This window comes from Triticum dicoccoides, chromosome 1B (assembly GCF_002162155.2).
Source record: "Triticum dicoccoides isolate Atlit2015 ecotype Zavitan chromosome 1B, WEW_v2.0, whole genome shotgun sequence".
In the NCBI taxonomy this organism is placed as follows: domain Eukaryota; kingdom Viridiplantae; phylum Streptophyta; class Magnoliopsida; order Poales; family Poaceae; genus Triticum; species Triticum dicoccoides.
The window spans coordinates 398,792,977-398,807,697 of record NC_041381.1 but is presented as its reverse complement, the minus strand read 5'-3'; the positions used below and the strand labels follow the sequence as shown (position 1 = coordinate 398,807,697).

The window sequence follows — 14,721 nt, the reverse complement described above, 5'->3', positions numbered from 1 at the left end:
GAATATGTAGGAGACAATATATATGGGCATCTAGGTTCTGCTATTGTTAATAGACCGGAGAGGTGTCTCGATCATGTCTACATAGTTCTCGAACCCGTAGAGTCCGTACGCTTAACATTCGTTGACAATATAGTGTTATATGAGTTATATGTTTTGGTGACTGAATGTTGTTCGGAGAATCGGATGAGATAACGGGCATGACGAGGAGTCTCTAAATGGTCTAGAGGTAAACATTGATATATAGGACGATGGTATTTGGAGACCGGAAGTGTTTTGGAGTGTACTGGCTAGTCATCGGAGTACCGGAAGGGGTACCGGACACCCCCGGGAGGATAGTGGGCCTATTTTGCCACAAGAGGAGAGAATGTCAGCCCACAAGGGGATGGCACACCCCCTATGGCAGCCACCCAAGTGGGGGAAAGGAAAGGGGGGATTCGGCCTCCCCCTTCCTTCCCTCTTCCCCCTTTCCTCCCCCCTCCGACAAATATGGCAGGGGCATGCGGCCAAGGGCAGGAGACCAAGTAGGATCCGGGACTACTTGGGGAACCCTTGGCCTTTCCCCTATCCCTCCCACCTATATATATGTGGGAAGGGAGCCTAGCACAACCATGACAAATTGCTTAGCCGTGTGCCCCCCTCCACCATTTACACCCCCGGTTATATTTTCGTAGTGCTTAGGCAAAGCCCTGCGGAGATAGCTTCACCGTCACCGTCACCACGCCGTCGTGCTACCAGAACTCATCCACTACTTCACCGTCTTGCTGGATCAAGAAGGTAGAGGACGTCACTGATACGTCTCCAACGTATCTATAATTTTTTATTGTTCCATGGTATTATATTATCTGTTTTGGATGTTTTACATGCATTAATATGCTATTTTATATTATTTTTGGGACTAACCTATTAACCTAGAGCCTACTGTCAGTTCCTGTTTTTCCCTGTTTTTGAGTTTCGTAGAAAAGGAATACCAAACGGAATAAAACCTTCACGATGATTTTTCTTGGACCAGGAAACTTGGAGATGAAGTCGGAGGATCCACGAGGCGGCCACAAGGACGGAGGGCACGCCTATGGGGGTAGAGCGTGCCCCCACCCTTGTGGGCCCGTCATGCACCACTTGACCTAATTCTTTCGCGTATATATTCCCATATATCCCCAAACCACCAGAGGCACCCACGAAAACAATTTTCCCTTGCCGCAACCTTTTGTACCCGTGAGAACCTATCTAGGGACCTTTTTTGTCACCCTGTCAGAGGGGGATTCGATCATGGAGGGCTTCTACATCAACTCTATTGCCCTTCCGATGAAGCATGAGTAGTTTACCACAGACGTACGGGTCCATCGCTAGTAGCTAGCTGGCTTCTTCTCTCTCTTTGATTCTCAATACCATGTTATCCTCGATGTTCTTGGAGATCCATTTGATGTAATACTTTTTTGCGGTGTGTTTTCTGAGATCCGATGAGTTGTGGATGATCAACTTATCTATGAATATTATTTGAATCTTCTCTGAATTCTTATATGCATGATTTGATATCTTCGTAATTCTCTTTGAACTATCGGTTTGGTTTGGCCAACTAGATTGGTTTTTCTTGCAATGGGAGAAGTGCTTAGCTTTGGGTTCCATCTTGCGGTGTCCTTTCCCAATGACAGTAGGGGCAGCAAGGCACGTATTGTATTGTTGCCATCGAGGATAAAAAGACGGGTTTTTCATCATATTGCTTGAATTAATTCCTCTACATCATGTCATCTTACTTAATGCGTTACTCTGTTCTTTATGAACTTAATACTCTAGATGCATGCTGGATAGTGGTCGATGTGTGGAGTAATAGTAGTACATGCAGAATCGTTTCGGTCTACTTGAGACAGATGTGATGCCTATATTAATGATCACTGCCTTAGATATCTTCATAAATTTGTGCTTTTCTATTAATTGCTCGACAGTAATTTGTTCACCCACCATATTATTTGCTATCTTGAGAGAAACCTCTAGTGAAACCTATGGCCCCCGGGTCTATTTTCCATCATATAAGTTTCTGATCTACAATATTAGTTTCCGATCTACTATTTTTGAAATCTTTTACTTTCTGATCTATAAACCAAAAATACAAAAAAATATTTACTTTATCATTTATCCATCTCTATCAGATCTCACTTTTGCAGGTAACCGTGAAGGGATTGACAACCCCTTTATCGCATTGGGTGCAAGTTGTTTGATTGTTTGTGCAGGTATTCGGTGATTTGTGCGTTGTCTCCTACTGGATTGATACCATGGTTCTCAAACTGAGGGAAATACTTATCTCTACTTTGCTGCATCACCCTTTCCTCTTCAAGGGAAAAACCAACGCAAGCTCAAGAAGTAGCAGGAAGAATTTCATCATAACTTTGCGCTTTTCTATCAATTGCTCGGCAACAGTTTGTTCACCCATCGTATTATTTGCTATCTTGAGAGAAGCCTCTAGTGAAACCTATGGCCCCGAGTCTATTTTCCATGATATAAGTTTCTGATCTACAAAATTAGTTTCCGACCTACTCTTTTTGAAATCTTTTACTTTCCGATCTATAAACCAAAAATACCAAAAATATTTACTTTAAAATTTATCTATCTCTATCAGATCTCACTTTTGCAAGTAACCTAAAGGGATTGACAACAGCTTTACCGCGTTGGGTGCAAGTTTTTGATTGTTTGTGTAGGTATTCGGTGATTTGTGTGTTGTCTCCTACAGGATTGATACATTGGTTCTCAAACTGCGGGAAACACTTATCTCTACCTTGCTGCATCACCCTTTCCTCTTCAAGGGAAAACCAACGCAAGTTCAAGAAGTAGCATGAAGAATTTCTGGCGCCGTTGCCGGGGAGATCTACAACAAGTCAAGACATACCAAGTATCCATCATAAACTCTCATCTTTTGCATTACATTATTCGCCATTCGCCTCTCGTTTTCCTCTCCCCCACTTCTAAAATGATTTTCGAAAAGATTTGCCTTTTCTTCGCCCCTCTTTAGTTCGTCTTCTTTGCTTCCTTTTTGTGTGCTCATGTGTTGGATTGCTTGCTTTGTCATGATGGCTTAAGAAAATACCAAATTGTGTGACTTTTCCAACACTAATAATAATTATTTTATTAGTACTCCGATTGGTCCCGCTACTCATGCGGGATCGTGTGAAATTAATGCCGCTTTGCTGAATCTTGTTATGAAAGATCAATTTTCTGGACTTCATAGTGAAGATGTTGCATCCCATCTAAACAATTTCGTTGATTTGTGTGATATGCAAAAGAAAAAAGATGTGGTTAATGATATTTTTAAATTGAAGCTATTTTCATTCTCACTTCGAGATCGTGCTAAAACTTGGTTTTCATCTTTGCCTAAAAATAGTATTAATTCATGGAATAAGTGTAAAGATGCTTTTATTTCCAAGTATTTTCCTCCCGCTAAGATCATCCCCCTTAGGAACGATATTATGAATTTTAAGCAACTTGATCATGAACATGTTGCACAATCTTGGGAGAGGATGAAATTGATGATACGAAATTGCCCTACTCATGGTTTGAATTTGTGGATGATTATACAAAAAAATTATGCCGGATTGAATTTTGCTTCTAGAAATCTTTTAGATTCGACCGCGGGAGGCACTTTTATGGAAATCACTTTAGGAGAAGCTACTAAAGTCCTAGATAATATTATGGTTAATTATTCTCAATGGCACACCGAAAGATCTTCCACTAGTAAAAAAGTGCATGCGATTGAAGAGATTAATGTTTTGAGTGGAAAGATGGATGAACTTATGAAATTATTTGCTAGCAAGGGATCTTATATTGATCCTAATGATATGCCTTTGTCTACTTTGATTGAAAATAATAATGAATCTATGGATGTGAATTTTGTTGGTAGGAATAATTTTGGTAATAATGTGTATAGAGGCAATTTTAGTCCTAGGCCGTTTCCTAGTAATTCCTCTAATAATTATGGTAATTCCTACAACAATTCTTATGGAAATTTTAATAATATGCCCTCTGATTTTGAGATTAGTGTTAAAGAATTTATGAGTTTGCAAAAGAATTTCAATGCTTTGATTGAATAAAAATGTCTTAAGATTGATGATTTGGCTAGGAACGTGGATATAATTTCTCTTGATATTGATTCTTTGAAACTTAGAACTACTCCACCCAAGCATGATATTAATGAGTCTCTGAAATCCATGGGAATTTCCATTGATGAGTGCAAAAAAAGAACCGCTAAGATGCGTGCTAAGCGAGATTGGTTTGTAAAAATGTGTTCTTCTAGTTTCCGTGAAAATAATGATGAGATCTTAAAGTGATTGATGTGACTCCTATTGAATCTTTGTTTTCCAATATAAATCTTGATAAATATGGGACTGGACATGAGTCAACTTTAGTTAAAAGGCATCCCAATGATTCGGAGTTTATAGATCTTGATGCAAAAATTGATAAAAGTGGGATTGCAGAGGTCAAATCTTGAAGTAGCAATGAACCCACTCTTTTGGATTTCAAGGAATTTAATTATGATAATTGTTCTTTAATAGATTGTATTTCCTTGTTGCAATCCATGTTGAATTCTCCTCATGGTTATGATCAAAACAAAGCTTTTACTAAACATATCATTGATGCTATGATGCAATCTTTTGAAGAAAAGCATGAATTGGAAGTTTATATCCCTAGAAAACTTTACGATGAGTGGGAACCTACTATCAAGATTAAGATTAAAAATTATGAGTGCTATGCTTTGTGTCATTTGGGTGCTAGTGTTTCCACGATTCCAAAAACTTTATGTGATGTGTTAGGTTTTCGTGAATTTGATGATTGCTCATTAAATTTGCATCTTGCGGATTCCACTATTAAGAAACCTATGGGAAGGATTAATGATGTTCTTATTGTTGAAAATAGGAATTATGTGCCCGTATATTTCATTGTCCTTGATATAGATTGCAATCCTACGTACATGTCCTATTATTATTGGTAGACCTTTCCTTAGAACGATTGGTGCAATTATTGATATGAAAGAAGCAAACATTAGATTTCAATTTCCATTAAGAAAGGGCATGGAACACTTTCCTAGAAAGAAAATTAAATTGCCTTATGAATCTACTATGAGAGCTACTTATGGATTGCATACCAAAGATGACAATACCTAGATCTATTCATGTTTTATACCTAGCTAAGGGCGTTAAACAATAGCGTTTGTTCGGAGGCAACCCAATTTTATTTTTGTATTTTTTTTCTTCCTGCTTTGCTTTGAATAATTCATCTAGCCTCTGGTTAGATATGGTTTTGTATTTTAATTAGTGTTTGTGCCAAGTAAGACCTTCGGGATAGCTTACGGTGATAGTTGTTTTGATCTTGCTGAGAAACATAAACTTTTGCGCCCAGGAAAATAATTTTCATAATTCAAAGAAGCGTGCTTTTAATCTGATTATTGTTGGGCTGCATTGGTACACAAATTCCCCAGGTTGACCTAATTTTTCAGAATTTTTGGAGTTACAAAAGTATCCGAGAGTTACAGATTGCTATAGATTGTTCTGTTTTTAACAGATTCTGTTTTCTATGCGTGTTGCTTATTTTGATGAATCTATGGGTAGTATTGGGGGGTATGACCCATGAAAAAGTTGGAATACAGTGGATATTACAATAATATAAATCTCTACTTCTAATGGAGCAGTTGGTAGTCCGGTACTGTCTTTTTTCAACCGGTTTTTTTGTACCACCCCACCACCACTCCTCCACTCTGGTTTTTTATCATCACACACAGAAACAGAATGCCAGGACCGGTGTACAAAAAACCAAGGAAATCCACGCACATGCTCGCCCCATCAATCCCTCGCTACCCCTAGCGAGTCTCCATGTCTCCAGCCGCCGCCGCACCCCAATCCCCGATCGTCGTGTCTCCTGGCGATGACCCCCTCCTCACTCCCTCTTTGTTCTCATCCTCAAGGCGTCATCGTCGGCTCCCCTCCTCCGTGATTCGGCCATGGCTGCCACTGACGCCCTCCTCTCCATCGCCACCGGCCAGCCCTCACCTCCACGTCACCGTCTCTCAACCTCCATCGATCTCCTGGATGGATCTGTCGATGTTACTAGATCGACGGAGGGGGGCCTCCACCATCGCCGTTCTTCTCCCTCCCCAATCTCCCATTGTTGTGCTCCTCGGATCCGGCCATGGCCAGAACCGACACTGCATTCCCGGCCACCACCGACAACACCAGCGAGGTGGCCACGGTGGTCGATACCGGATCCATGGAGGAGCTCACCCCGACCTTCTCCTCGTTTCCCCCCATGGCTGGGTCTCCTGATCCCTGGAAGTGCTTTGTTACGGGCAACTCTATAGGAAGGCACATCATGTGTGGCAAAAATACTTCACGTATTGTTCTAACTGAGTTCCCCATAAAGTGCATTGCAACTGATAGCTTTGTTCCAGGGAGTGTTGATATGCAGACGACCCTGATGACCGCATCCCCGATCTTAGTTGCTCGGGCGTTCAATTTTTGTGGTCGACTCATCCTCGGTCACTCCATCCTAGCCTGGGCAAATCAATTTTTGTGAACACGTCAAAGTTCTGAATCAGGCGATGTTCAACACCCAAAACCCACGCAATTCCTCCTTCCATTACTCTCATTTTGATTTTGACGTGTTCACTGACTTTGACCCTGACATGCAGGAGTCCGCTGCCTCGCCCTCCCCGGGATGGGGAATTTCGACCTCCTTGGCGAGCATGTACACACGTACTGGAGATCTGGAGCAGAAATAAGGTTAGGCTGACGCGAGGATGCAGAAGAACAACAGCCACATGCCTCTGCTACCTGACGACTCACATGTATCAATGGAGTGCCTAGCTAGGCATATATTTTGATTCTTCAGGTTCATGTTCACTATATGTTTTTTTGGAATGCAAAACTTGGTGTGATTTCATACGAGTCAAACAATGATTGGATACGCTGCTGCAAAATTTAATAGAGACTTTGGTAATACAAATCCCCTTCCACTACCTCTGTTCTTAGTCACTTTGCCCATGATATTTAGGTGATGCAAAATGCAGTTGACCCACCATCTATCTGAAAATATTTATATGTTGTTCTTATTTTGGGATGTTCAAATATGTCCTAAAGATGTTTGAAGAAACGGTTAGCCGGTGGTATCTTTGGCCAGATGATTCAACTGTCCTCTATGATCCGAAACTTCTGTACCGCCCATGCCTCCTTATCTGTCTTCTCCGTGCGCAGCAGCTGGAAGAGAACCTGAGGAAGAGACTAATTGAAAGTCTTTTTTCTCCATTTGTACCACCTGGAAGATAATTTGAGGAAGAGACTAAAAGGAACATAAATGAGTTTTTGATTCTGGTCTAAGAAAATTAGTTCTTGTATGTGTCTCGGATGAGAAAGAGTATGTGAACTTTGGTGAATACTTCTACACTGTCAAACTATTTTTTTTTAGTTGGACTGTCAAACCACCTAGAAATGCCGACAGAGATGAAAAATATTTAGCAGGTTTCTGACAGTATTGAGCATGACTTTCTTTTGGTACTACTAAGACAAGCTCTAGAAATTGGCATGCTTTTATGAGAAGGTTATGTTTTCTGATCTACTTCATTTCATTCAAATGCAGGCTACTAAATATTAATTATTTATATTTCATTGGTGCACATGTGCATGCATTTATATTCAGGTACCAAGATGTATTGAAAAGCTTATACAAGAAGGAATTAAGATATGTGTGTTGATGGTGACAAAAATGGATAGCTATCAATATTGGGTACGTTTTTTGTTCTCATGGAAAGGATCTTTTTGGTAGAACTGGTTTCTAGAAGTTGTGGCTAGCGGAAATCCCTTTTGGAGCTCGGGCTCCAGTGAGGCCTCCAAATTCAAATTTGAAATTTCTTCGAAATTCATATTCTTACATTTCCAAAAATTCTAGAAAAAAATACAGATATACATGAAGGCATAACACACGTGTGTAAATTTTTAGTTCAAAATACATTAAAATGAGGGTTGTGCAAAAAAGACAAATCTGGGGTTGTTTAACACATGATACTATTCATCCTCCCTGGCCATGAATTTGTCTTTTTTGTACAGGTCGAAACTCAAGGTATTTCATCATGAATTTTTACACACATGTGGGTTACATCCTTAGATATATGCATATCTTTTTCAGATTTTTTTGAACCATAAAAATTTGAATTTGAATTTTTCAAAAAAAAGGCCTCCAAAACGCCTCTCTCTTGTGGCTAGCTATTTATTTTTCAATTCATCTGCTTATTCAGCTTAGATAATGAATTACGCCGATAATGATCACCCTGGAAGCACCTCACAACATTGCCATGAGAAAAATGAGGCAAAGAATCTGTTTCCGAGGTGAACAAATGATAAAATGCCTTTAATATGAAGCGTGGCCTATGTAATTGTTGCTTTTGGATTACTATATTTACAACGATCACTCATAAATCTTACAAACATGCATCCAAATTTTGAATTATATTCTATGTAAACCTGCATAATTACTTCCTCTTTATTGGCTGATCTCTGCATGAGAGATAGATAGATAGATATTAATGAACTAGCGTAGGGCATAAAAAATAAATCTAAGCATCAAGTTTTGCAAGATGTTTGTTGTTCATAAGGAAAAGAAGAATAGACCTCATGTTGTACATGAACAAACATAGATGCTTATTTCTTTTAGCTTTACCTGAGAAAAAGTTTATTGTTCTTGACCACCATAAAAATGGTAACCGATCTTTGTCTGAATGGCTGCCTATATTTTGACAAATGTTTGCAAACCATGTGGATGGAATTTGTTTCGGCATAGGACATACTACCATGGTGGGTCAGTTTGTATTCTGAGTGATCTGTTGTATGTCCTATGAGGTGACTATGTTTGAAAGTTGGATCTTTCTCTAAATGCTCTGTTGTAAGTATTCTGATTGTGCATTGGGTACATCGTCCAAAATTTCTAGTGCAACCTGGTCTAAATAGAAGTTCAATGGAATGTGTATTTTGTCAGAGGTTTCCAATACATGATTACTGCAAGCTTAAATCTCGGGGTTTCAAAGGCACCTCAAAGAATCACTAAAATGACAGAGTAGGTTGAACTAAATAATTGGGAGAAAGAAAGGCTTGTTGAGGATAAAGGAGTTAAAGACTTATTTGTCACACAAAGTTGGGAAGTGAGAAAATATATGTGCCTTAACTATTGCACACGAGCATTGTCTGGGAAGGAGGCGTGTGTCTTTGTTAGTGGTATGGTCGGGGGCAACGGTGGATCGTCCGAGAAGGCGGCTTGAGCAGGACGACACAAGACATTGGAACCGGATGCAACCAGTGTCAAAAGGTGGGTCATGGGGCTGGAAGGAGGAAGAAGACGATAACGAGCACCGAATTTTAGAAGAGGGGGATGGAATAGAGGATGGTAAAGGGCATCTATAGACCCATGGAGAAGTCGGCTCTAGCAGGGTGACACGTCACATCGACACTGGTCGCGACCAGTGCCGGAGGGTGGATCAGGCTGCAACGATGGATCGAGGGAGAAGGCGGCTCGGGAAGGGTGGCACTCAACATCGACCGTGGCCGGTGTCAGAGGATGGGCCGTGGGGACGAAAGGGGGAATATCATAGTTGCTCTCATAGTATCCGCTAAATAAATTGATAAAAGGTGATATATATCGAAGGACTTCACTCGTGTCACTTAGTCATTAATTGGATTCATTTTTCTGTATTTTGCCCATACTAACTAGAGTAATTTGTCTACTTACTACAGTTTGCAGATTCTTCCACAACTTTATTTCATGTTTCAAGCCCTCTATACCTAATTCTCTAATCATACTTGACCGACATTCCTGACATGGCAATGGTTTTAGGGTTTTATTTCAGCTGATATGGATGGACTACTTGAGATTTGTTTTTGGAAAATATGGGAACTACATTTTCCTACAAGGTAAATAAGATACAATTGTATCATTTTGAAAATTTTCCTTTCATGTTTATTACAGAAATAATACACACATGTTTTCTTCTTCTAAAAAAGGGTCATGTCCAGCAAAAGAGCATAATCCTCCTGTAAATATTGAGGTTCATCTTTCTGAATTTATTTCTCAATACAAACTCAGAGCCTGGCATACAAACCAAAAGCATGCTTATATCAAGATATAGTGCATTCCCAACCTGAAGTGATGTTTTCCAGTTTGATTGGTTTTATTTCTAGCCAAATTACAAATGGACTAGATCTCTCTCAAAGCTGCAATCAGGAGTTCTTCCTGATGGTTAGATTGAATTTTATTTAGGCTATGAGGTCTGATTGTGCTTGCAGATTGGAATTGCTGGAAACCTTAGCTTTCTTGATCTAGCTAACAGCAGTTTATTTAACAGCAAGACAATAGCATATCTATACGCACCTTGGGCTCTACATTTTCTATCAGCAAGACAGTAGCGTATCTATATGCACCCTGAGTGTTACATTTTCTAGCAGCACATGTACTACTATTACCACTGGAATGACATAAAGTCAGCGAGTTCAAAATTTTCATGTTTAGTTTCGACTGATGTTGGGGTTCTTAATTGAGTATTGGTCCAGTGGAGATCCTTGAGATCCACTCATATTGGCCTGAATAAGGTTGAAATTTGAATCATATATAAGCTAGGATAATATCATAATCTACATGCCAAACTTTTTTGTGAGGGATTAGTCTTCCAGGTTGTAGGTGGTGATAATTCTTATTTTGTTCTTCGAAAAACATATGGGAAAGGCTAACCATTATTTTAGTTTTCATTATGAGCTAATATGGACGATGTACATAGTGGACCATAGTTCAAAAGATATCTATTGATGAAGGTTGGTTTGATTCCACTACTCAAGTTCACACATGTACATTGTTCTACATTTTTTGCAGTTTTCAGTGCATGCTTGGAGAAGTGGATAAAATTTTAGAGGAAATAGGTAAAATGAGCAAGAGGCATGAGCAGAAAGGAGAACGCCTCAGGGACGACGCCGCATGTATTGCCTCTGGAGGAGTTGCAGTGGCCGGCCATCGTGTTGGGGAAGCAGAGAGGATTTCGAAACGCTTACAAGGCCTAGAGGAGGATGGTCGTGAGCAGTTTTGTGGGGCACTTGTCAACGTAAGAGTGTAATTGCTCAAGGTACCTAGACCCTTTGTTTTGACCCAACGTTTCTCTAGCTAGATATGCACAGTCAAGACTGCTCCGTGAATCCGGGCGAGTGCTCTTGCCATCCACCCCAAAGAATTAAGATAGCATCCATGTTGTCATTGCTTGTTGTTAGTTTCAATTCCAATTTACTTTATGTGATGTTCCTTCATGCATGAATTGATTCCAGCGAGGACGGGATTGACTTGTTGTTTCGTTCAGTTTGCTAGGGTTACTCTATACAAATTCTTAACATTGTTTCATCATAATTGCATCTATAGCAAATACCTATATCAAAATGATAAATGGCTCCAAGATTATGGTTGTACTATGCCAAATTACCAATTGCTATTACTAGGAGTAAATACTCATGGATCTCTAAAAAACTAATAATGTACTCCCTCTATAAACAAATATAAGCCTGTTCACGGAGGGAGTATCATGCAAACATTTGAGACACCCTAGCGAAGATGCATGGCGACAAAAGCGGCACTTTGAGCACATGGTCGCCACGAGAGCCTCACTGGATTAAAGGGAAAATCTGTTGGAGTTGAAGCATATCATGTACTCCCTCCGTTCACTTTTGTAAGTCGTTTCAGACAACTCAAAATAGGCTGTTTTGTACATTGTCTGAAATGTTTTCAAGGTCTTATAAAAATGAACAGAGGGAGTAGTAGAGATGGGATAGGTCGGGGTCATAGCAGCGGGTGCAAGCATAGAGGAGTATGGTGTTTACGTGCTAATTACTTCTACATTGATATTATTGTTTGATGACTCTGAAGGGAGAAGGAAATGGCAAAGAATCCATCAAAATTTATGGTGTGGATGTCGAAGGTTGGGGGATTTTCAGACGGATGCGCCATTGATGGTAGTTGCGAGCTTGGCAGGAAGCTTGAATCGGGGAGGTAGAGATATTGGATGAAGAGGAGGAGCAGGAAGACAAAGAATAAGAGTGCTTTAAGGGTAGCCCGTAGCAACACGCGGGCATTTTACTAGTAAAGAATGAGTTCACAATAGTACCAAGAGTGGTGATTTATTTTCTTATACTAACAGAGTTTATGAGATTTTTCTGTTGAGTTTTGTGTTGTGAAGTTTTCAAGTTTTTGGTAAGGATTTGATGGGTTATGGAATAAGGAGTGGCAAGAGCCTAATCTTGGGGATGCCCAAGGCATCCCAAGGTATTATTCAAGGACAACCAAGAGCCTAAGCTTAGGGATGCTTCGAAAGGCATCCCCTCTTTCGTCTTCGTCTATCGGTAACTTTACTTGAGGCTATATTTTTATTCACCACATGATATGTGTTTTTTTTGGAGCGTCTTGTATAATTTGAGTCTTTGCTTTTTAGTTTGCCACAATTATCCTTGCTGTACACACCTTTTGAGAGGAACACGTATGAATCGTGATTTATTAGAATACTCTTTGTGCTTCACTTATATCTTTTGAGCTAGGCAATTTTGCTCCAATGCTTCACTTATATCTTTTTAGAGCACTCATGCTTAACTTATATTATTTTGAGAGTCTTTAAACAACACGGTAATTTTCTCTGGTTGTAAAATTAGTCCTAATATGATAGGCATCCAAGAGGGATAGAATAAAAACTTACATATAAAGTGCATTGAATACTATGAGAAGTTTGATTCCTTATGATTGTTTTGAGATATAAAGATGGTGACATTAGAGTCATGCTAGTGAGTAATTGTGAATTTGAGAAATACTTGTGTTAAATTTTGTAATTCCTATATCATGCACATGTGGTGAACCTTTATGTGATGAAGTCGGAGCATGATTTATTTATTAATTGTCTTCCTTATGAGTGGCGGTTGGGGACGAGCGATGGTCTTTCCCTACCAATCTATCCCCGTTAGGAGCATGCATGTAGTATTTTGTTTCGATAACTAATAGATTTTTGCAATAAGTATATGAGTTTTTTATGACTAATGTTGAGTCCATGGATTATAAGCACTCTCACCCTTCCACCATTGCTAGCCTCTCTAGTGCCACGCAACTTTCGCCGATACCATAAAACCACCATATACCCTCCTCAAAACAGCCACCATACCTACCTATTATGGCATTTCCATAGCTATTCTGAAATATATTGCCATGCAACTTTTCACCGTTCCACTTATTATGACACGTGTCATCGTTGTCATATTGCTTTGCATGATCATGTAGTTGACATCATATTTGTGGCAAAGCCATCGTTCATAATTCTTTCATACATGTATCGAGTTGTAATTCTTGGGTTGTAAGTAAATAAAAGTGTGATTATCTTCATTATTAGAGCATTGTCCCATGTGAGAAAGGATGATGGAGACTAAGATTCCCCCACAAGTCGGGATGAGACTCCGGACGAAAAATTAAAAAGATAGGCCAAAAAATGTGAGAATGCCCAGATAAAAAATGAGAGAAAAGAGAGAATGGGCAATGTTACTATCCTTTTACCACACTTGTGCTTCAAAGTAGCACCCTGATCTTTATGATAGAGAGTCTCCTATATTATCACTTTCATATACTAGTGGGAATTTTTCATTATAGAATTTGGCTTGTATATGAGCTTTCTCAAATTGCCCTAGGTCTTTGTGAGAAAGCAAGTTGGATGCACACCCACTTAGTTTCTTTTTGAGCTTTCATACACTTATAGCTCTAGTTCATCCGTTGCATGGCAATCCCTACTCACTCACATTGATATCAATTGATGGGCATCTCCATAGCCCATTGATACGCCTAGTTGATGTGAGACTATCTCCTTCTTTTTGTATTCTCCACAACCACCTTCCATTCCACCTATAGTTTTATGTCAATGGCTCACGCTCATGTATTGCATGAAAATTGAAAAGGTTTGAGAACATCAAAAGTATGAATCAATTGCTTGGCTTGTCATCGGGGTTGTGCATGATTTGAATATTTTGTGTGATGAAGATGGAACATAGCCAGACTATATGATTTTGTAGGGATAAGCTTTCTTTGGCCATGTTATTTTGAGAAGACATAATTGCCTTGTTAGTATGCTTGAAGTATTATTGTTTTTATGTCAATATTAAACTTTTGTTCTGAATCTTACGGATCTTAACATTGATGCCACAATAAAGAAGATTACATGGATACATATGTTAGGTAGAATTCCACATCAAAAATTCTGTTTTTATCATTTACCTACTCGAGGACGAGCAGGAATTAAGCTTGGGGGTGCTTGATATGTCTCCAACGTATCTATAATTTTTGATTGTTCCACGCTATTATATTATCTGTTTTGGATGTTTTATATGCATTAATATGATATTTTATATTATTTATGGGACTAACCTATTAACCTAGAGCCCAGTGTCAGTTTCGTTTTTTTCCTATTTTTGAGTTTCGCAGAAAAGCAATACCAAACGGAGTCCTAAGGAATAAAACCTTCGCGATGATTTTTCTTGGACTAGAAGACAACCAAGAGACTTGGAGATGAAGTCGGAGGAGCCACGAGGTGGCCATAAGGATGGAGGACGCGCCCAAGGGGGTAGGGCACGCCCCCACCCTTGTGGGCCCCTCGTGCACCTCCTGACCTCTTCAAGGGAAAAACCAACACGTTGGGTGCAAGTT

General features: G+C 39.6%; 1 long non-coding RNA gene across 3 annotated transcripts; it reads left to right on the top strand.

Annotated features, from left to right (window-relative positions):
• Positions 1 to 5,809: 5,809 nt before the first annotated feature.
• Positions 5,810 to 12,162, top strand: LOC119337525. 3 transcript variants are annotated; one of them, XR_005163361.1, is made up of 4 exons: positions 5,810 to 7,758; positions 9,856 to 9,932; positions 10,885 to 11,131; positions 11,920 to 12,162. It is a non-coding gene; the product is annotated as an uncharacterized LOC119337525 (long non-coding RNA). The 3 variants fall into 3 exon arrangements; XR_005163362.1 differs by lacking the exon at positions 11,920 to 12,162 and having other exon boundaries at positions 5,810 to 6,867; positions 7,672 to 7,758; positions 10,885 to 11,698; XR_005163360.1 differs by lacking the exon at positions 11,920 to 12,162 and having other exon boundaries at positions 10,885 to 11,698.
• The last annotated feature ends 2,559 nt before the right edge of the window (positions 12,163 to 14,721 follow it).